At 34.1% G+C, this 24,199-nt stretch overlaps 1 long non-coding RNA gene across 1 annotated transcript; it reads left to right on the forward strand.

Annotated features, from left to right (window-relative positions):
* The first annotated feature begins 333 nt into the window (after positions 1-333).
* LOC133850583 (uncharacterized) lies at positions 334-22,032 on the forward strand. Its single transcript, XR_009895665.1, has 3 exons — positions 334-438; positions 2,044-2,617; positions 22,015-22,032. It is a non-coding gene; the product is annotated as an uncharacterized LOC133850583 (long non-coding RNA).
* The last annotated feature ends 2,167 nt before the right edge of the window (positions 22,033-24,199 follow it).

Consider the following 24,199-nt stretch of genomic DNA (forward strand, 5'->3'; position numbering starts at 1 on the left):
ACTGCCTAATTAATGGCCATTAATTGTGGCTGCAAAGTTAATTAAGCCACAATCCATTTTGCCACATTTGCTCAAACATGCAAAAGTTCGCTTTGTTATTATTTTCGACTACACAAAACGATTCACAAAAACTTCAAAATGTCTATTTAACAGCAGACTGTAAGTTAACAGTCAGATTAACGCCAACACCCGCACACCCATCGCAGCTGTTAACTTAACAGACGACGTCACGTCGCTGCTTCAACTTCGGCTCGCATTTAACATAACGAGCTCGGCTCATGCGGTCGCTGTTAATACGGACTGCGGCTGCAGCAGCAGCAGCGCCGTTGTTTGTGTTATTTCAGTTCTTGGCTTGAGGCTTGTTGGCGCTTGGCTCAGTCACCTGCTAAGGTTTGAGCGCGTCGCAACGTAGCGGCAACTTTTGCAACGGTTTCTAACGTGAGTGTCTTATCGCAGTGTTGTGCTTGCAAAGCACGCGCGTGTGTGTGTGTGTTAAGCGCGTCTGTCTATACTCTCTGTGTGTGTGTGTGCTTTGTTTTTATTTACATTTAACACTTTGACACATTCCTTGAGCGCCGCGTACGCTGCTTCTTCCGCTCTCTCTCTCTATTTTTCTCTAATCTTCTAAGCACTAGAGTCCTGCTTAAATTTACAAAAACAAAAACCAGTTTTTATGTGTACCATGCATACATATTTTAAACACTTGATTTGAGCTCGATGCCCGATAGAAAATACATAAACTCGATACTCGGTTCTGTTAATTGGCTGGCATGCAAGAATTTAAAACGCGCGCCGCGTGACGTCGCTTGGATCCCCACTAGCTCTGTCTCCCTCACTCATCTCTTTCACTGCAACTGTCTGTTACACTTTTAATACTCTACGCGCTAAAGTGGTGCATATTCTTTGCATTAATGTTACAACAGGCAACTGCTAGTCGTGCATGCCCAACTGTGGACTGCGCTCTTTTTGCTTGCTTTGTTTACCGTTAGCGGTTAGCAAGTTCTCATCTAGTATTTCTGCCGTCGATTGTTGTTCTTGTGCTTTGGTGCTGCTCTTGTTCATTCTCGAGTGCTGAGGCCACCTTTACAGCTGCTTCAGCTTCAACTTCTCTTCTATCACTTCTTCTGTTCTTCTGCTTTTTTCCCTCACGTCGCTCGCTGGCCAACGAAGCGTGTGTTGGGATCTGGGTGTTTAGAAAGCCACTTGGCGACTCCAGACATATTTTAGTTGCTCTCCACCTCTCTCTCTCTCTCTATCTCGCTCTCGCTTTATGCATCTCTCCAACTCTCCACATTTGCTATCAACGGTCTCAAGTCTGGCTTTAAAAATGCTTAATTAAATTGAAAGCAACTCAGTCTGGTAACTCGTAACTTCTCTCTGTAAATAAATTGACCGACTTCTTGTACCGAAACCAAAAAACCGTTAATTAATTCGATTGTTGATTTTTTGACGTTATTCCATCCATCGCTTAGCATCTGTTAGTTTTTTTTTTTTCATTCTTGGCTATAAACAATAAGAAAAGGCGCATTAATTAAAGTCCAATCGAAACACCAAACTAAATTTGAATGATAAGGAATTATAAACTACTTTTATCACATTTAAATGTAAATATACGAATTTCAGAATATTTAAATCTGATTATTAGTAAAAATATTATTGAAAGACAAACAAAAATTCGGAAACAAAAGTTTGTTGTAATTTAAAAGTGTTTTATGAGAATAATAATATTGATTTTGATATTCTTAAAAATAAATAATCTTAGAAGATTTATTTTGATAACTTTCATAATTTGATTGAAAATTCGAAACTTGTTGTCTTTACGAAATACATACCTTTGATAAATTTACTATATTTTGGCAAGTGAGCCACAATAATTTGCCATTGAAGACATTGAAATACAATTAAAAGTTTTGACCAAGTCATGTTTTAATTAGCACTCAATTTACATATTGGCCAATTTATTGTGTTTTGGTATTTGCCCATTGGCATTGTTCTCTGTAGTTTAAACTGAAAAAAATATTTTACATTCTTTTGGTCAAACAGGTTGCCATAAACAGCAACAAAAACAAATAATAGCACGTGCAGAGCCGCCACAAGAAAATCATCACCAATAGCAACAATAACGTGAAAATTATAAAGCCAAAAAACACGCAAACCGCATAAAAATTTAAAAAAACGCGCGCGCCAAATAAAAAAAAACCCGACAACACACGAAAAAACCAAAAATACAACAAAAAAAAATGCTCGTAAAAAATTAAAGAAAAAAAATAAAAAAATAAAGCAAGGAGAAAAAAGAGAATTTTAAGCGCTTGCGTTTTGTCAACCAGAAAAGGGCCAAGCGGCAATAAAAGCGCACAAGTGGCAGCAGCAGCAACAACAACAACAATAACAACAACAACTGCAACTACAAAAGGCGACCCTGTGAATAAAAAAAAATAATAATAATAAGAACTGAGGCCCAAACCGAAAACCCTTTTGAACCCGAGGCAGGAAAACGCTTGTTTCGACAAGCCAGTGACAAAAACAACAACAACAACAACAGTAACAACAGCAACAGCCACAACAACGAACACCAGCAATAGCAAAAACAACAACATCGACAACAACGACAACACAGGTGAGCACAGTGCATGAATGAAGTGAATAAATGAATGAATGAATGCCAGCTGAACTTCTGAACTGCTGCTGTTCGTACCGATTGCCAACCCACCCTCGCCCTGTCTCTCTTCCTCTCTCTCTCTCTCTGGCTGCCACTGCAGATTGAGTGATTGAAAACTGATAAAACAACAACAAAGCAAAGGCCACAAAAAAAAAGGCGAGATGAAAACACACCCAGAGCAAGAGAGTGAGAGAGCAAAAAAATAATGCACAGGTTTTTGTCCTCCTCTGTTTTTTTCCTTCTTCTTCTTTTATTTTCCATTTGTTAAAAACAGAATACAAGCAACACTCCCCTTGCTCCTTCTTTTTGCTTCTCTCAATAAGCAATTAATATGCACAAGTGTCTGCGAGGGCTGCAAACTGAATTTGGCTTCGTTTTTCGATAAGCAAGCGAGAGGAATGAGGCATGTGGCAGGGGAATGTGGCACGGCCATGTGGCATGGCGACACCGCCACTTGTATAACAATAAACGTTAACCAAAATCGGTGCCATAGCCCCGACAACAACAACAACCAAAAAAAAAAAAAAAAAGAAAATATAAACCAAAGTGGGTTTTGCCGAAAAGCATTGTGCGAAAAACGTGGCACATTGTTTTGTTTGTGGCATACAACAAAAGCAAATGCAGAGGGGGCAGACGAAGAGAGAGTGTGTAGAACAGACTGTTTGATGATATTTTATTCAGCTGGTCTTTATGCCTCTTTTAGGATCTGTTAAACGTTTTTTTCGCTTTTGTCGCATTTCACTTAAAGTTTGATAAGTAATTTAATTAGCATGACATTTCCAAAAACAATTTTTTTTGTCTGCTAAATGATTTCCTTTTTTTAATTTTGGCTTTAATTTGAAATTGACTTAAATGCAGCAATTGAAATGATACACATTTTTTGGCTTTATAATCAAATTAAAAAATGTATATTATAATTGAAATAATGCCAGTTTATATTAGAATAACACACTTGAACATCATTATTTTCTAATTTAATCATATTGCATGCTTGGAGAAGTAATCTTATTTAAACTAATTTTATAATTATTTCGTTGACTTCCTCAAATAATAATTACTTTATTAGGTTGCCAAGTAATTACTTAATTTTGTTTTTGGCTAACAATTATTTTACTCGGATATACACATTTTATATCTTTTTAATTTTGGAAATATTTTTAAACTAGACACTGGCAATACTAAGTTTCAATATTGCGAGAGTTCAGTTTGGTCACAAAATTAATTAAATTTGAAAAAAAATCTTCTTGATTTACTTAATTAATAACTTGCAAAATCGTGTGTTGAATCAATATTTATTAAATATAATCATTTGGCTCTTTCGAAGTTAATCTGAAAAATTCTTGAACACTTTTCACAATTTTGTAGACCTTTTATTAAAATGAATCTAGTTGACGAATATTTGACATATATAAATAAAAGATTCTATATTTGTTGGAATCTTCTTAATACTAACCTTTATTAAAAAAAAAAAATAGACTATGAATATTGAACACATAAGAATAAAAGATTCTATATGTGATGGAAATTTCATAAAACTGCAAATTCGTCTTTTGCATACAATAAATTAATTCCGTAAAAATAATATATTTTTTGTAAAAAAGAAAATAAGTTAGATATTAATCTAATGCGATTCATTTATATTATAAAATAAAGTCTTAGGCTCACAGAAATTCTATAAAAATGTTAATTAAACAAAAAACTAGTTTTTGACATCTAAGATAGTTAAAGATATTTATCTATCTCCACCATTCTTTCGGCTGCCTAAATTACGAATAAACAAACTACTTGGACAAGTTTTGTTGAACCAGAAAACAAGCCCTAAACAATTTAAATTAATGCTCAATTTTCATAATCAAATTAAGTAAACTGCCCTTTTAGTATTATTCTCGTCTTAACTCGCATTCGCCGTCTCATTTTCATTGTCATTTTGTTTGGAGTTTTTAATTCAGCTTTCAGCTTTCAGCATTCTGGGCAGCGTTCGCTGTTTGTCGATTTACTTGATTGTGATTATTTTTAGTGGCCTTAACTTGATTTTTACTGTTACAGTCACGACTCCTCTAATCTAAGGCAATTTGTAGTCGCCTTTGTGTAGAAGCAAATGCACGCAAAACAAAGAAAAAAAAATTGGTTGTAAAAAGAGTCCAACTATTGCTTTAATCCCAGCTCTGTCGCAGAACTTTTCGAAACCCAAGTTGAAGTTGCAAAAAAAAGCGAGGGGGAAAATGGCAACTAGCAAAGCAAAGAAAGGAATCTTAAGATGTGGAAAATGCGTAGAAGAAAAACAAAGGGCACACACACACAAAAGGGGCAGAAAAGCAGTTGGACTTGAGTTTCAGTTCAAGTCGAGTTGCGAGTTGCGAGTTGTGAGTTGAGTTGAGTTGAGTTTGAGTCAAAGTCAAGTTGAGGCAAAATATCGCACATTGCATACATAGAAGTTGTTATCGTTGTTTGGTAAAAATAGAAATTGAAGAAAAGTTCAAATAAACAGAAGAAAATACAAGTAAACAGACAGTCAAATGCGAGAGGAGCCAAAACGAAGGGAAGCAGACAAAACACAAACAAAAAAAGAGCTCCGCACAAGTAATGTAAAACACAATAAAAGTGTCTAACTGTATAAAGAAATGAAAGTCAAAATGTGTAGGCCTTCCCTTCCCCTCCCCCTCCCTCTTCGCGTTCTGTATTCCCAGCATCTTTGGCATCATTAGCGGCAATTGAGTTTTTGGCTAAGTCGTTTGGTCCGACACAATTTTTACTGTCGTTTCTTCGTCTCGTTGTCTTTCCGTCTTTCTTTTCCATCACAAATATGATCCACAGGTTCTTAAAGTCTTTCGCTCTCTGTTTCCGTCTCTCTCTCTGTCTCTTTTTTCTCTTCAAGATCATCATCATCATCATTCACTCTTGAGGTTGATCGTGAACTCAAAAGATGTGAAAAATGTGCTAAGGTGCCGCAGACACAGAATTAGCTTTTGAAAGACGAAAGTCTCTGACTAAGTTGAGAAGAAAGCGTGCAAATCTATACTACAGTGAGCACTCCAAATAACGAACAAAATTAATAAAATTTAAACTTGTAGATTTAGTATTTTACGAAGAGATTTTTTTTATTATTTCAACGTTATATAGATGAATTAATATGTGAAATATACATTTAAATTAAATTGTTATTTAAGTTTCTCGATTAGAATCTTGGGTTTACATAAATTTATCTTTTATTGCATATATTTTCTATTAACAGTTCTTTAAATCTGCTATTGCTTCACGCTTAGTTGAGCTCTTGTTTTTTATTTTTGAACTGTTCTTGTTCTTCTTCGGATTAATTACAACTTTAATCTTTTAATTTAGATCTTTAGTGAGAATTGGTGATTATCCAATTTCTCAATAAATTTATTTTCTCAAAACATTTTATTCTTTGTTTAGCTTAGCTTTGCATTTCTTTTTTATTTTATCAATAAATTTATTTTCTCAAAACATTTTATTCTTTGTTTATAATTTCGTCTTTTAAATTTATATTCAAGTCTTCTGAAATTAAACTAATTTCAAGCTCAGACTAATATCTTAAAAATTCTTTTCCAATGGAGCACAAATAGTTCTCTTTTTACCATAAGTCTATTAATAAACCTCTTTGTACTTATACCTTTTGCTACCTAGTTACTTCCTGTCTAAGTAATTATACAGTTTTGTCGCTGAGAAAATGATCTAATTTGATGAACTATAAAGCTGCAATTTGTCTAATGTCTTGTGCACTTCCTCCCAAAATAATTTTCCAAGTACCCAAATAAAAAATTAAACGAAGAATGAAATGAAAGGAAAAAAGGCAGAGAGTGTAAAAGACAAAGGAAGAATACAGATGGTTCCCACTGTGGCACGTTGGTTTCTCATAATTGAATTATGATCACTGACTGTGTCAAGCGTTCACTCAGAGACAGACAGACGGACAGACAGACAGACGGACGGACGGAACTAATGAACACGCCAAGCCAGAAGGGTAGTCAACTGTAGCACATAATAATGATGATGATGATGATGGTTATGATGATGATAATGCAGTTGCTTGTTGCCACTTGCAGATGCAAAGCGAATGAACGTGTGTGTGTGTGTGTGCGTGTGTGTGTGTGTATGTGTAAAGGAAGTGCAAGTGCCAGAGAAATCTCAGAGAGCGAACTCCAAACTCGAACTCAAAACCCAAAGATATGCCCAAGAGCTGCTCAACCGGCAATGAACTCAAAAGAAACGCCAGACAAACAACAAAAATAAACACCAACAACAACAACAAGTTGTGAAAAGGCAGTCAAAGAAGAACGAGGCAAACGGCAGCAAACAAGAAATGCAGTTAACAAATACCAAAGATGCAACATAATGTGGCAGCATTTAGAATTCGTTTCGTTTTACTCGGCCTAGGACTCGACATCGGCACGCACTCTTAATATTTATTTGTGCAACAGATTTTTTTTTTTTTTTGGGTTATCACAGTAACAGAGAAAAGACAGAAAGATAGAAAGATACAAACGGAGTTGGGGTTGGGGCAAGCAAGACAGCTGGGCGGGGCACACATGCCACACCAAGAACAAGAACCTGAGCCAGAGCCTAGAGGTCATTCATCCAACAGGGCGTTTATCACGTTTATCATGCCTGCCTGGGCGCGCTTTATTAACATATTTCTCTATATACCCTGTACAAACAGCCAAGTGGGGTGGGATGTTAGATAAGCACCAGAAGCAGCCGCAGCAGCAACAAACGCGGAGCCACAACTTACTTATTTGCATACATTTTGTGAGCACGAATTGTACCACAAAAAAAGAGATAAGCAGTTAAACAACAAACTTAAAATTCTTGGTATACCCTGTGAAAGTTTTCACCTATTCATAATCTCAAACACATCTCAGCTGAGGTATGAATATAGTCAAAAAGTTGACATGATAAAATTCAAAAATAATTCTAATTGAAGAAATTTTAAATTTGACATGATTCAATTTGATAATAATTTTATTAAAAGAAACAAATAATATCACAAAAATATTACAAAAAAAGACTAATTAGAAATTCTTAAACAAAAAAATACTTTTGGTGAACTCATTTGTTAGATAATAAAATGTAAAGTTCATCTTTACATATACGTAAGTTAACTATTCTGAACATTTTAATAATGGTTATAATGATCTCTTCTTAGTATGACATTCTTATACAAGTTGAAGAATCTTTATTTCAATAGCTCTGCATTTTCTAAATTTAAAAAAAACTTGCAAAAATTTTTCTAATATTTTCCAACTGAAATAAGCAGCTGCAAATATTTGTTTATTTTTTCTTTGAAGAGATTTAAATAAAGTAATTTGTTTTTTGACTTTATCAATTTTTAGAAAATAAAATTTAGTTATGACATTACAACTTTTAGTTAATTAAATTTGAAACCTTTAAAGACTTTTCTTATATTTTTTAATTTTGAGATACTAAATCTACAAATACATAAAAAATTTATCTCGATTAATTTGTCTTCTTTTCAGCAAACATATTTAAAATATATCATTGCAACTTTTAGTTAATCAAATTGAGTTTGACAGCACATGTTTCAGGCCATCAGAATGAATTTGCATTCGCTTAAAGGGCAACTTCGCGCACATCAGATGGTTTATGCAACATGTTGCAACTGTTGTGGCTCTTGCTGCTTTTGTGGTGCTGAGGTGCTGGGGTGCTGTGGTCCCATTTGCTAGTCAAGAATAACGACGGACAAGCGACACAACAAGTCTAGGCCATAGTTAACGTAACCTCGCTTAGAGAGAGAGAGTAGAGAGACTCAATCCTGTGACCACTTCTCAGCTTCTCTCTCTCTCCTTCTCTGACCATTCCACATGCTCCACACGTTGTTTGCCCCCCTGCTGTTGCTGTTGGTGACGCACAAGATAGTTTCTCTTTATGCATTTTAGAATTCCTGACAACACGCAGAGGGAAGAGAGAGAGAGGGCGACGAGAAGGAGTGAGTTTCGGCTGTATTGCAATGCTTTGCGTTTGGGCCAACAGGAAATGGCCAACATTAGACAGTGTGGCACGTGTTTGTCTCTCCCTCTTACTCTCTCTTTGTCCCCCTCGCTATGAATGTGTTTTTTATGCACCCTGCGGACGGAAATGCGACAGGAACGCGTTGCAACAACAACTTTTCAACTGCAAACTGTTTATGCATTTTTATTTTTACTTTTTTTTTTCGTTGGTTTCATAAATAAAATTTCTGGTATAAATTACAGGTTGGCTTGTTGCTGTTGAGAACGTGTCGTTAAGCATAGAGTATAAAGTGAAAAGTGTACTGAACTCGACTGATTTATGCCTGTGCTTTGTATACCCGCTTCCCAAAGGGAAGAAGGGTATTCTATATATTATATATTCTTCATCAACGATATATCTATGTCCGTCGGTCCGGCTGTCTGTCTATCTTTCCGTTTGTCCGAACCCTTGTGAGCCTTACTTGGTGTGGCTGACAATTTGGTATATTTTGGACTCTATGGTATATTTTGAAAATAGTAGTATATAAATATACAAAATATAGTTTTTGGTATATTTTTAGTATTTTCGGAATATTAATTTGGTATACCTTTTAAATTTAGTAATATATCAATATACTAAATATACTATATCAATATACTAAATTGACATATTTTTAATATTTTTGTAAATGAATTCGGTATATTTTAAGAATATTTCCGCTATGTATTGTACCACTCATGGTATATTTTGAATGTACTATATCAATATGGTAAATATGGCCTTTGGTATATTTTAAGTATTTTTATAGTATATAATTTTCGTATATTTTACCGCACTGCTTTGTTTTTTGTGTGAGCACAATCGACTATAGCTTTCTGACTTTTTCTTAAAGGAAAGGGAACTTCTGCAGTTCATGCAGCTCATTAAAGACCAAATTCCACTCTCTCTCTCTCTCTCTCTCTCTCTCTCTCTTGGCCAGAAGTCATGCTTACCAAACAGCTGCTGCTGTTGCAGCTTCTGAAGAAAACGTGTAAAGAAAAGGGAGTAGAACAAAAAATTGTATTTCTTTTGTGTTCAGTTTTTCTTTGGCTGCACAGTTTTTCCTCAACCGAGTTTATTTTGTGGCTCATTTGCATTATTTTAATTCATTTCTCTGCCGAGCCGGTTGTTGTATTGTTTCATTTTTGGTTTGGCCAGAATGCCAATAAATAAATTTCATTTTGGCTACGGTTCTTGGCCGTTATATGTAGATGCACTTAATTAATTTTTGACCAAGTGTAATGAAAGGAAAAACCAACAAAACAACAGTTGCAAGAACAGTTGAAAAGAAAAGAATTTCCAGAGGGCGGAGAAAAACTATATATATGTTATAAATGTAATGAAATCATATGCCAAACTTTGAAAAATGAAAAAACGAAAGCGAAAAGACAAATTACCAACTTTTTTAGGGGCCAAACTGAAATCACAGCAGATAGTTTTTGCACTTCGTCAGGTGGAGCGAAGTGTGGAGCGAAAGGGGAGGGGTTCGAGGCGGGGACAAATACAAAAGCCATTGGAAACTTGGTCCTGGCTTCGGCCAGCGGGACACTTGAAATAAATTGCAATTTGTTTCATGCCAACACGCAGTCCATATTGAGAAAAAAAAAAAGTAAAAAGTGCTTTTAGAACGAGTTGCAGCGAGAGAGAGAGAGAGAAGCGAAAGAGTTGAGGGCAATCGTCGTTGTGGAGCCTATAAATTAAGTGCTACAATTAATAATTAAAATGTGTGTTAATTAGCGAACGGGGGGAGGTCTAACATTCGCCACTCTCAGGCTAATTGCAATTTCAATTAGCCGCATTAGAACAAGCATTGCGTGGGTCCAAAACCTAATCAACTCGACTCTTGAAAGCAGCTTAAAACTTTGCCAGAATTTATTTGAGACTAAAAATACCCAGAAAATAAATCTGAAAATGAAATAATGCAATTTATTTGAGCCTAAAAATAAACAGCAAAGAAATCATTTAGTGAAATAATTCATTTAATTTAAGGATTTAAGCATTGGCTTTGAATATTTTCAGTGGGAAACTACTCAAGAACTTTGTTAGAAATAACAAACAGCAAATAAATAAAAAATATATATAATTGTGTAATTGATTATGCGACTTTACAATTTTATTATTATAACTTTGGAAGCGACTGAATTTAGTAACATATTGAGATACAAAATAACCAGCGAATAAATAAAATATTGTAGTACAATTAATTTTGGAATTTAAGAAATGGCTTTAGAAATAAGGCTGAGAATATTTTGAATTGGATAAATAAAGTTGACTAACTACAAACACTTTTGCTAATAATATTTTGAGAGCAAAAGTAAACAGTAAATACATTTGTACTGATTAGTAAGCGAATTTGTCAATTGCTTTAGAATTAGGGATTAAGATACATTAAATTGCATAATTAATGTTGGGCAACTGCTGAAACTTTTCAGTGAAAGAACAACAAGCAAAGAGGTTAACAAAAAATAATAAATCAAATAAATAATTGGCGAATATTGCATCTAATCTTTAGAGTTAGGACTGAATTTATGACTATTTTATGTTCATGAAAGACTAAAGATAGATGAAGATATTGTATATGTATATTTATAGTTGACCTAATATTTTATAAGTGTATCGATATGGAAGAAATTCGACAGTTATTGGAGAACATTTAATCAGCAAAATGCAAAATAATTCATAAGATTATTAAGCATTTGGCGAGCTGTATTTAATTTGAAAGTAAAGTTCTTTTATTAGAACTTCAATATGAGTGAATTTCGACAATATTGTTATACAATATTTAATACAAAAAAGCGCCAATTATTTATTTGATTTATGTATTATTTTTAGCCGTAATAAATTATTAAGCAACTGCCAAGCTACGTTTAATTGGACAGTAAATGCAAAACAAAAATGTGCTCAATAGAGCGTAATGTTAGACGAATTATGTGCTCTTAATATGACAGAGAGTTGGAGAAAGAGAGTTGCTATGGCAAAGGGAATAATCGTCATATTGTGTTATAGATTATATTTGTACATATGTCACTTGTTTTCTCTGCTCATTCATTTCACTCCTTTGCGCTTCATCTGTGTATGTATTTTTATATCTTTTTGCGTTTGTCGCTGTGCCAAAACATTTTTCGCTGACAATTCGCATGGCTAACTAAGGCTTTGTTCGTTCTCATATTTCATTCGAGTTCCATTGTGCAAAGGAGGTAGAGAAAAAAAAATCGGAGGCAGCAACAGCAGCAGCCAAAGGATGCATGCACCAAGCGACTGTTATCCTGACTACCGACAGTCGGCATCTTCCACTGCTGACTGTTTAATATTTCAGTGTGTGTGTTGAGGCTGTGAATCAGTGATTCCTTTATGGCATCACACGGATTAGATATCTCTTTCTGGGTATTGAAGTTAACTGCGCCTAAAACAGACCCTTTCTCTTTCTCTCTCTCCCACTCTCTGATTTTTGTGGCATGCCCCTCACGTATTCGCTTTTCCATTTGTTTAGCTGCGTAATTTAGTTATAGCTCAATGATGTATGTGTACATTGAGATACATCTAAAGTATAAATAGGCACATCCATTGATTATTAACATTAATCAACGTATTGGTTTTATTCCGACTCCGATTTCATTTTGTTTTTGTTTTTCCTTTTTTTTGCTTTCTTCTGTATATGGCAATTAGCTTGCAACACATGAATTCAATTGCGATTGCAAATGTTTTCCTTTTTTACTTCCAATTAGTTAATTAAAGCTGTGGAAAATACATATGTTTGATTCATGTGAAAGGCAGACGGCGGCAAATAAATATTAAATCAATCAATGCGCTTATTTAACGAGCCAAATAAAATTATGTCTACCAATCTGCAAGAGGAAATAAAATGCTTACTGCGAGCTTAAAGAGTGACAATTTCATTTCGATTTTCAATCGAATTGACGGCAATTGAAATCAATTTAATAGTACGATTAAATAATTACTAAATCATGCATGGAAATGAGCGTAAATTATTATGAATTCCAAATTAAGCCCACTTAAAATGAATTTATAATATAATAAATAATACAATTTAATTATGCAAAGTAAATATTGTATGCATAAGAGAGCAATTATATTTATTATGTAGGAAACAGGTTACAAAATTATTTATTAATTCAATAGAAATTAAAAAAAAGTTTTATGTTAGATAAAAGTAAATATTAAATAAATATTTACAATCCGCTGTGTGATATATTTTGAATATAGTACTATATCAATATATGTACCAAATATTGCCGTTGGTATAGTTTTAGTATTTTTGTGTTATACTACTACTATTCGGTATATTTTAAAAATAATAACACATGCTAGTATACCGCATATGGTATATTCCGAAAGAAGTACTATATCAATATACCAAATACCACATATGGTATATTTTTGGTATATTTGCGGTATATTAATTTTGTTTGATCTAAGAAAAAATACGCCTTGATATGGTTTTAAAGTAGAATACTGTCCATGTACAATATATATCATATATATATATATTGGTATATTTTTGGTATTTTGCGGTATATTTTAATTTTTTTTCTTACTTGTTTTTAATTTAAATAGAGAAGTACCCCTATATGAATTCTTCACATAATTGATTAAACTAGAATTTAGTAATATTATTTAGTCAGTTCTTTAAATAATGCTGTTAAATACATATATACATTCTACACATGATTGGACATTCAGTAATTAATTATGCTGCAAAAAAAGATCAAAGGCAATTTCTGTGTCTTGAAAGTAGAATGTGTCAACAACTTAAGTCGATTCAAGCTACTTTTAGCCATGACCAGATTCAAGTCAAAGCAAAACGACAAAATTAATAGACAATTGCAGCACTGACAATGCATAAATAAATGTACATAAATGTGCATTTAATTCTTGCGAAACACACTGCGTATGAGTAATTTTTCGCAATTAACTTTAGAATTGTTGCAGCATTGTAATTGATTTCCTGGCACTGACTGCGCAGCTTTTGCTTGTTAAAAACAACAATGTTAATTTCCATTTTAATAAAGTCGAAATGCCAAATGCGAAATATGTTTTAATAATAACAACAATCATAAATGCACTAAAACACAAAAAAGAAAATAGGTGAGCAGAACAACTAAGTCGAAACATTACGCAACTCTGATTTAAGCCAATTTAAATGAGTTGCAATTTTATTCCCAGGCAAAAAAACGAACTGCAAAGCAAATAGTGGAAAAGTTGTGACGGATTAGACTAACTGATACCCTATACAAATTAGATGAAATGCCCTTATGATGGGCACTAGAAATAATAATGAAAATAGTCAAACAAAATACCCGATTGAAGTTTTTTAACTGCACGAAAGCACACGCATGTCGAAGAAGCTGAAGCAGTTGCTGCAGTTTTGGCCAACTGCTGTGGTTAATTGACAGCATGACGAACTGACAAACTGATGGATGGATGGATGGATGGCTGCCTGGCTTCAGAAAGCCAAGTGAACAGCACTTTTGCTGTCTGACCCAAATACCGAGCATAAAACTGAAACAACAACTGAGCAACAAAAGCAACAGCAACAAAAAAATGTTTCTAATGAGGCAAATTAAGCAAGCGCCAAACAATTAAAACAAAAGCAACAAATGAGCGCATAATTATTTTATAATTAAATTCCATTTAACAAAGTCTACGCACACACACACACACACACACACACACACAACAACACACGAAGCTTTTTTGTTGTGGAAGTTGCTAAATTTTGTGTAAACATTTGTGCATTTTTCATTGGTTGAATTTAAGCGCAACAGGTGCAAAATTACAACAGCTCGAAATGTGTTTGCAAACACTCACACACGAGAGGGCTGAGATAGCAAAGAAGGGAGAGAAATACGGTTACGGGTTGCAGTTATAATCACCGTCATCAACATTCTTGGCCACTCAAAATTAGTGGGCCAAAAAGTAGTTTACGGTATGCCAAAAAAAACATGAAATTCCCTCAATAGAAGTGGGGCAAATAGTGTGCTAAAAATATAGGAAAAGAAAAGAGTTAGGAGAACATTATTAAAATAAAAGTTTTATTCAAATAATTTTAAATATATTATACGTGATATTGAGGAACAAAAGTAAATATACAAAAATTTCGAATCGGAGTTTGTAAATATTAAAAATAAATGTCTAAAAGAAATAAATACTTGGATGACAATTCTCAATCATGGAAAAAATATATATTCTTTAATATATTTCAAGCCACCCATGTAACACAAGTAAATAAAGTTATTACATCTTCATATAATATTCACTTGTTTGGTCAAATATCTTTTGCTCAAAATGCTGAAATTTGAATAAGCAAAAGTTGTGGATACGCATTAGCTAAAAGATCTTCAGTGCTGACATTCGATATAAGCACATTTTTTTTATTGAAATAACATCTAATACGTTATAATCTACAAATATATAAATCAAAAACTTTCTCAAAATGCAAACAATATTGAAATATGTTATAGATACATAGTTCACTTGAGACACCTGACACTTTGATTAACTCAAAAGCCACTTGAAGCATTTTGTAAAGTGGCAACAAAATAGAGTTGTTCGCATCGTGACAGAGAGATGAGAAGAAAACAATTAAAAACACGTGTTGGCAACACAATCGAAGAAGAATTCGAGAGAAATAATCCAAGTAATGAGAATGATAATGATAATGATAATAATAATGTTATTTTTATTGCTATTGTTCGAATCGATGCCACAAAAATTGGTGAAAGTCGACAAAGATATTTGATGAAGTATTTCTTTTGCTGTTGCTGTTGCTGCTGCTGTTTCTTTAGGCAGGCGTTGCCTAGTCAGATGTGCGTGCAACAATTTTCGCTGGCTTGCCGCAAGTGTGTTTAGTGGGTGGCACTTGCAACCAACAACAACTAGAGGCAGACGACGTGCAACAACTTCATTGAGCTTCTTGAGAGTTGCAAGAGCTGAACTAGTTTCCATTTTAATGGCAGCCGCAGCAGCGAGCGGCGAGCAGCGATAGCGGCAGCAAAGAGAGCATGAAATGTGCAACGAATTGTGGCAGCCGCAAAGATTTATTGAAGCCCGGCCGGGGCTATTAACAAAATTACTTAACAAGCGGCCAACTGCAATGGACAGCGGCAGCCAAATGCATCGCATTTTGGTCAACGCCGACAGCCGACAACGACTATCGAAAAACAACCCAAAACCAAAAACAACCAGCAACAACAATCGACAAGTGAACAGCTCTGAATTATTGCCAAGCGAGTGAGTTTTGAGTTTTCGTCTGTGATGACTGCCACACAGAGTGGAGTTTGAGCCCAAGCGAGTTCTGGACTCGAGTCTGGTCTGCTGCATCCACAAGCTTCACCTCAGTCACTTCTCCTCTCTTCCTCTGCCTCTGACTCTGCCCTGCCAGGCGATATATTCTATTTAATTGCATTCGCGGTTTGATGCAGGCACAAAGCACAAACTCACACACACACGGTACACTCACATAGAGAGAGCACAGAGTTGAACTACAACAGCGAGAAGGACACTAAGCCTGTCCCTCTCTCTCTTTCCTCTTCTATTTCTACAGTCGCAGTCAAGCTTTAGCCAGCGGCGTTTCCCTTTGGGGGGCTGTAAAATGTTAATCTCAGTATTAAAACTGACAGCGAAAGAAGTAAAACCGTAGCACAATGCCAACAGAAAAATACTTACTTATGTACGTAATTCGTTGATTTATGATCACAGTCGTCGCTGACTGCGAGAAGTTCTCTCTTTCTCTCTCTCTCTCACTCGCACAACGCCGACAGATCCTTTATAATGTGCATTCAATTAAAAGTTGTGTGAGCAAAAGAATTTGCGGCAATGCATTGTTCCTTCCTTGGCTAACGACCTTAATATGTTTTGGAAATATGAAATGTTACGGGAGATTAAGAAATAAAAGGAATAAGAAGAATTTAATATGAATATTAAATGGAATTTAGAATTAAAGAATTCTCAATTCACAGAAGAATTCACATTATTGAGACTGTTTAACTAGAAAAATAATAAGGTTATTTGAAGTGCTCATATTGAATTTATTGCAGACACATTTCATAGACAAATAAGCCACAATCGAGTGTGCTCGACTGTGAGATATTCGCTGCCCATTTTCAATAAAACCCAATTTTACTATAGAGTGCAAAATATACCGAATTAATATACCACAAAAATACTAAAAATATACCAAAAGTATATTTACACAATACTAAAATCAAAATGAACCATACAATGCCAAAAACTTACAAATTCATAAACCGCAAAAAAAAAACTAAACTATATCAAAAGCTATAATTGGTATATACTATAAAAAGCTAAGTGTACTTGATTATATAGTTATATAAAATTAACATTTAATCGAGAACTAAAATATATTCTTAACTTGAGACTTCAAATTCTATCTAACATAGTAATAAACTACTTTAACTACTTAATCAATATTTATTAAATTTCTTTTAAGCATTATTTGAATAAGCTTTTCATGGCTTGTTTAACTAGACGAGTATTAATGTTAATTTAAGTGCTTGTATTATTTTGATTTGTTTACTTGAATAATCCTAAATCTTGGCATTATCTCTGCATTTTTATTTTTAAGCATTCTCCTAGGTTATGCTCATTTCATTGCTCTCTTTTGTTCATACTTGAAATTCTTTTATGACACATAAAATCATCATGGTACATTACAATTTTTAATACCCCTAAATTTGGCATTCGTCAAAGCTTTATCAAGCAAAATCAGCAGCTGGGCACTTGGATTTTATGCTTGCAGTTAAACGCTTAAAAAGACATTCGCTAGGATAATTTAATAGCTTTAAATAATATATTCTTCTATAAGCAGAGAAAACAAAAAGCTGTACTTCATTATTTTATTTTATTTCATTTTCTATGAATTTTTATTCACACTTTTAATTGAATTAAATCAAGAGCAGAAAGTCTGAATTTCGCTATTGATTTAGCATAATCGCAAAGTGCGCTCAATTTGAATTTGAGTTAACATTATAATTCATTTTGGTTAACAATTCATTGGCCACGTTAACAACGCCAAAGAGCCAAAAACTTTTCAGCAAAAGTCGCAGCAAAAGTTGCAAGTTGAAGTGCAAGTCACTTGCTTTTCGTGCAGCTTGTGCTATTCACTCCCTGTTAGCAATTTTTGTGCTAACGACGCCTCTGGCAATGTGGCGGGGAATGAAGAGAAGGGGGAAGAGTTGGTCCAGTCACAGTTTTATAGACAGCAAACACAATAATAACAACAGCAGCAGGAACAGCAACGGCAGCAATCGCGGTTGCCGCCTGCCAATCGGCAAAGTTGCAAGCGGCAAAGTTGACGACCGCAGTGAGTAAGGGAAAAACAACAGCAACAGGGACAGCGACGAGAGCAATTCCAGCAACAGCAACAGCAACAATAACAACAACAACAGGGGCAACATCGATGCAATTTGTTATTTTGAATTTTGCAATTTTCGAGTTCAAACTATTTCTGGGCGCGCGATAGCAAAAAGCAATCACAGAACGCAGTGCGAGAAGTTCTCTCTCTCTCTCTCTCTATCCAAGAGGGCGAGGGGCATGCCACAAGCTGTATGCTGCATGCTGCAATGGCAGCTCCTTTGAGCCGAGGCCGTCCCAAAATTGATATTTAATTAAATGTTGCTCTGACTTCAGGGTAAAGAGATGCAGCGACGAACAATCGGAACAATCAAACTGAGAAATCGAACAGACAAAGCACCTCTGCAGAGCAATCATTTTTTTTTTGCTCTTCCAGACCGTCCATTAATCGAATGCTTTTGATAATGATTGGTTCAGCAGCAATAAAAATGCTGTTCTGCCTTCTTTTGTTGTATGTGCTTCACTTTAAATACATGAATCTAGAGTCTATTTCGGGCCACAAGGACATAGCTTTTCTTTTCTCACGTATGCGAAGGATATGGCAGCTGCCGATACTTTTGTCAACTGATTCGATTTATGCAGACGTCATCTTTAACTCAGCAATCGTTCGTTGGTTCTTGAAATCTCGCACGAAAGTCACATTCAAATTGCAAGTCAAGGACTAAATAAACTTTTCCGCTTCACTTTGGCAAAAAAGCTCGACAAAAAAGAAAAGCGAGGAATAAAATTGAGAAAAAAACCTAAAGAATACCATTATTCCAGGAATTTTTGGCAGCTCTTTTGACACCCTGTAAGGTACACGAATATTGAGCAGTTGTATAGGAAAATTAGTATATTAAAGTATAGAAATTTGGAGTTGGAATTTTATTGAATTAACATATAGATATTAATATTATATAAAATACAAAGTATATGGAATTGCATTGAAATCTATATGTTAATATAAAATTCCAAATATTCAATTTGGTAGGTGATTGGTATATATTTTTTGGATATATATTAGAGGGTTATTTAATATATGAATTTTCTAATATTATATTTTAACGATTTTCTTTTAAAGTTTGAGATATTTCCAAGACTGAGATAATTGCCTTGTTTAACATTTCATTTGTTTAATTTATTAATAATTTGTTATATAAAAGCATGAACTTATATTATTCTTCATAATATTTTTGCTTATTTAACAGAGAGCTAAATCCAAGTACACAAAAATATAGTCAAAGCAGCTGAGACCTTCAGTCTAGAGTCGTTGTTAATTTCGCTGTCTCTTCTAGTAATAAACTTGGTTAAAATCTTTAGGCAGACATTCAGATTGATAAATAGTCGTACAGGATATGTTGTCTTCGCACTCACATTTGGCAACAATTTATAGTAGTAGTGGCACTTGTCGTCATCCATCTCCTGGATGCTGACAGAACATATTTTATGTGTCTATCAATTCGACCTGTGGACTGGCATGAACCGCGCGCATCCATCCTTGAGCTGCTGCAAAAGTATAAATAGAGGACTCTCACCCACTCTCACTCTCACATCCTTTCTCTCACTGTCTCTTTTTTCACTATATATCTATATACAGAATATAGGTATATATATCCACACGATGAGTATATCAAAGGCGTCTGCCAGTCTGTCTATCTCCGCTTACTGTTTCCCACTTTGCAAAATTTATTGAATTTAATATGCATATTGCAATAAAATTTATGCATTTTCCTTTTTTCTCTCTCTTTTTTTTTGCATATATTCTGCACTCTCACTCTCCCTCTCTCTCTCTCTCTCTCTCTTTCTATTTGCTATCTCTGTCTTTTGTCTGCTCTACGTTTTTTTGTCATTAAATTTGCAGCGTCAAGGCGTAAATTTGTTGTTGTTTTCTCTGGCGCGTCGCCTGCAAAGGGCGCATTGGATTTTCCATTTTCCATTTGAATTTTTCTGCCATTTTGCTGGCACCAAAATTTGATAGGTGCTGCACCGAAAAATTGCTTTATTTTGCTCTAATAAATTTATAACAGGCGCAAACTATACGAATATATATATTTTTTTGTCGTCTGCTACGCTTTATGCAATTTAGAAACCATTAGCAAAGTGTAAGAAGATGATCTGAAATGAAATCTCGTTGAATAAAATTGCAATATCTGTCACAATATACTAAGAGCAATTTATGTCAAGAGTGGGAAAATGCAGAAGTATGAAGCAGCTCAATGTTTAAAGAGACTTATTGCTTTTGTGTAAATTCTCAATAAATTTGTGGGAGCTAATAATATGTTTCCTAGAATTTCATTTAATATTTCAACAATTCTTATTGTTGTATAGAATTCGACATTTTCCATTCATTTTTATACGCGCTACCCCTGACAATCTGGCATATTTAGCATACAGTACTATTTAAATATACCAAATATATCACTTGGTATATTTTTGTGTTTTTGTAGTATATTAATTCGGTTTATTTTGCCTTCTTTGGTATATTTAGAATGTATTATTATATAAATGTACCAAATATAGCCTTTGGTATCATTTGTAGTATTATTGTGGTATATTAATTTTTGAAATTAATTTTGCACTGTTTTGCTTTCATTACTTTGTTTCTTTTGAAATTTTGCTCAAAAGCTTGTATTTGCCACTTCACAATTTCGACTTGTCTAAATTTGAAAATAAACCTTTCTTTCGTCTTGTTTTTAATATATGTATATGCAAAAGTCTGAATTACCAAAATATTTAAATTTTTAATTGCCTTTTAAGTTTAATGTTTGAATGGATATTTACTGGACTATTCATAATATTATTATTATATTATATAATATATAAATTTAAGATTAAAAACTTTACAAAACACCTTTTTATATTTGATCGAATCTATTATCTGCAATTACTATTATAATTTTAAAAGCATTTTTTCAATAAATTTGACAAATATTTACTGTGGATTTTTAAATTTTTACATTTTTATACCCGCTACCCATAGGGTAGAAGGGTATTATAACTTTGTGCCGACAGGAAATGTATGTAACACGTAGAAGGAGGCATCTCCGACCCTATAAAGTATATTGATCAGCTTCAACAGCCGAGACGATATAGCCATGTCCGTCTGTCCGTCTGTGTGTCTGTGTGTCTGTGTGTCCGTCCGTCTGTCCGTATGAACACCTAGATCTCAGAGACTATAAGAGATAGAGCAATAATTTTTTTTCGACAGCATTTGTTATGTTTGCACGCAGATCAAGTTTGTTTCAAATTTTTGCCACGCCCACTTCCGCCCCCGCAAATCAAAAAAATCGAATAACAAGCGTAATTTTAAAGCTAGATATGCGAATTTTGGTATATATAATAATAACTATAGTAGTTATGATTCCTGAAAATTTGGGATCAGATAAAAATTGTGGAAGTTATAAAATAAATACTTTTGTATGGGCAAAAACGCCTACTTATAAGGGTCTTAGTTACTTTGGCTGACAATCTAGTATATTGAGCCGTCTATGGTATATTTTGAATGCGGTACTATATTGATGTACCAAACATACCATTTGGTATATTTTTAGTATTTTTTTAAGTATTTTCGGTATATTTTCAAAATGATACCGCAATATTTTGCCTTTATTAAAAATGGGTAGCGGGTATCTCACAGTCGAGCACACTCGACTGTAACTTTCTTACTTCTTAAACTTGAAAACTTGCTAAACTGAACTGAACTTGTTTATAATTTGAAAAAATTTATCTAATCTTCTTCTCTTCTGTTATTCTTATTCAAAACCTGCAAATATCTTAATTTGTAACTAAATTTTTCTGTTGGTAGTATGCTATTTTTGTATATTACTTTTTAACATAATCTTTTGCGTATTAAATATTAACTAGGGACTTAATAATTGTAATTTACCTAAATTTAAATTTTGGCAAAACTAAAGTTTGTTGGCAATTTTAAAGAAATTAACTAATGTTCTCCTTCTCTTCTTCTGTTATCTTTTCAGGTAAGTGTGCCAGAAGCTAGTCTAAGCCGCTTAAATGCTCGTCAAGGTAAAACGCAAAAATTTCTCATGCTCTTTGACCCATTACTACGGTCAGCCGATTTTCACAGAGAGTTCCACTAATTACATTTAAAGCTTCTTTGCTGGCTGAAAGTATGCGAGTGTGTTTTAGCTGATCATTTTTATTTTTTGAGGGGGTGTTTTTGCTTTTTCAAAGTGCCCTCGAATGGCCCATTAAAATGAGCCATTAATTCTTAGTCAATGACCCTCTTAACTGCTCCGAAAATGAAATAAAAACTAAGTTCGAGAAAGCAAAAGCTGAAATTCAAATGCGACATAGAAAACTAGAGACGGGAGCGAAGGAAATATGTAATAATAAAACAAAATAAATAACCAATTAACAGAATGCGACACACCCCCTGCTAAGGTGAGGAAGGCGGTGCTACAGGGGGGAAGGGGGCGTGTCCTAAGCGCCATAAACTTGTGCGAAATGTAGTGCGAATTCCATTAATTAGCCGTAATGAGGCCAAACAACGACATCGCCATCGACATTCGACATCGATGTCCAGCGGAGAGACGCGTTAGCAATCGCTCGATTGGCATATCAAAAACACATGTGGCGCGTGTCATGTGTGGCAAATGTCGCATGCAACATTTAACTGCAAAACTGAGCGGAGTTGGTGGCGGGGAAGTGGAGGCATGAAACGCACATAAATGCGGCTAATTGCCAGCAAAATGTGGATGCCGCCTGAAGGTCAGGTTAAGCGCCTGTCACACACAGCTACACAGATAAATGTCACGCAGATACAGATACTCAGATATTCAGATACATTTACAGCTACAAACTACGCATAACTAATACACGCTTGACACATTTTCAATGGCTAATAAACTGCGTGAATGTTTCGGCGAGGCGGAGAAGGCTCGGACTCGGATTAACCGTTAATAGCTTGAAATTGTTGCCACGCTTTTGTGATTTTCGGCAGCTTGGTTTTTCGGTTTGGTTTGGTTTGGTTTGGTTTCTTACGCACTTTTCTATGCTTTTCCTTCTCAGCTATTTGGTATGCGAAGCAACTCGATTGACTCGTTTTTGGTTTTTCTCTATTTTTCGCCTGCCCTCTTACGGTCAACTTCATAATGTTGATAACGATGGCGATGATGATGATGATGATGATGATGATGATGTTGTTGTTGATGCCGTAACTAAATCGCCTTCTGCTTCAGTCGCTGCTGCAGTCAATTGCCAATGTTTATCTGGCCATTTAAAGTCGTTTTTCGAGTTGGCATCAATTTCCAATTGAGTTGTACAGTTGTCCAAGAAATTCCAATCTCCAATTACACTCCACTAGCAAAGCATTTGTTCATCATATTTTTGCTTAAATAAGCTTTGGGAATGCGTATCACTTGAGTGTGGAAATTATTTGGCATAAATACGAGGAATGGCTTATAGAGTTACTAGGATTACTAGGTTAACTTGGATGAAATCCATAATTTCTATAGTTCATGTTTTATTTTATCTTAATGCCGTCTATTGATAATATTATTTATAGTTATTATTGCACGCTATTTTGAGAGAATATCTAGAAATAATATATCCATCTGTACCAACCACATTCCACATTTGTTATAGTTATCGTTGTCATAATTTCTTTATCAAATCTTTTTCCATAACCACTACGTATTAATGTTTAGATCATGTTTATTTGAAATTCAAAAGTTTCCAATGTCGCTATTTTTCAATATAATAAATGTATTTTTAATATTTATAATATTTAACTTAATGTTATCTATTGACAATATTAGTTCTAAAGACCACATTTTGGGGCTATATTATTTATTATATATTTGAGAGAGTATCTTAAATTTGCACTATCCTTAATATTTAAGTATTTAGGGAACTTTGCTTCTTTTTCACATTTATTTCCATAGATTTTATCAAAATATTGTTTAGTACGTATTTTTAATTTTTTATACAATATGTTTAAAGCAAATATTTTTTTAGAACTTTATGTTGTCATTTCATCGCTATGAGGTGGAAAATTTGTATCTTTTTATATTTCCATTATTCTACAAAGTAAATATTTCGTTAAATTTACTTACATGAATAATTTCTAACTATTTGACTATGTTGTTCCTTCATTTAAAAGAAAATCTTGTTCTATATTTGAATTATAATAATCGCTTCTGA

The sequence above is a fragment of the Drosophila sulfurigaster genome, chromosome 2L, assembly GCF_023558435.1.
Source record: "Drosophila sulfurigaster albostrigata strain 15112-1811.04 chromosome 2L, ASM2355843v2, whole genome shotgun sequence".
In the NCBI taxonomy this organism is placed as follows: Eukaryota; Metazoa; Arthropoda; class Insecta; order Diptera; family Drosophilidae; genus Drosophila; species Drosophila sulfurigaster.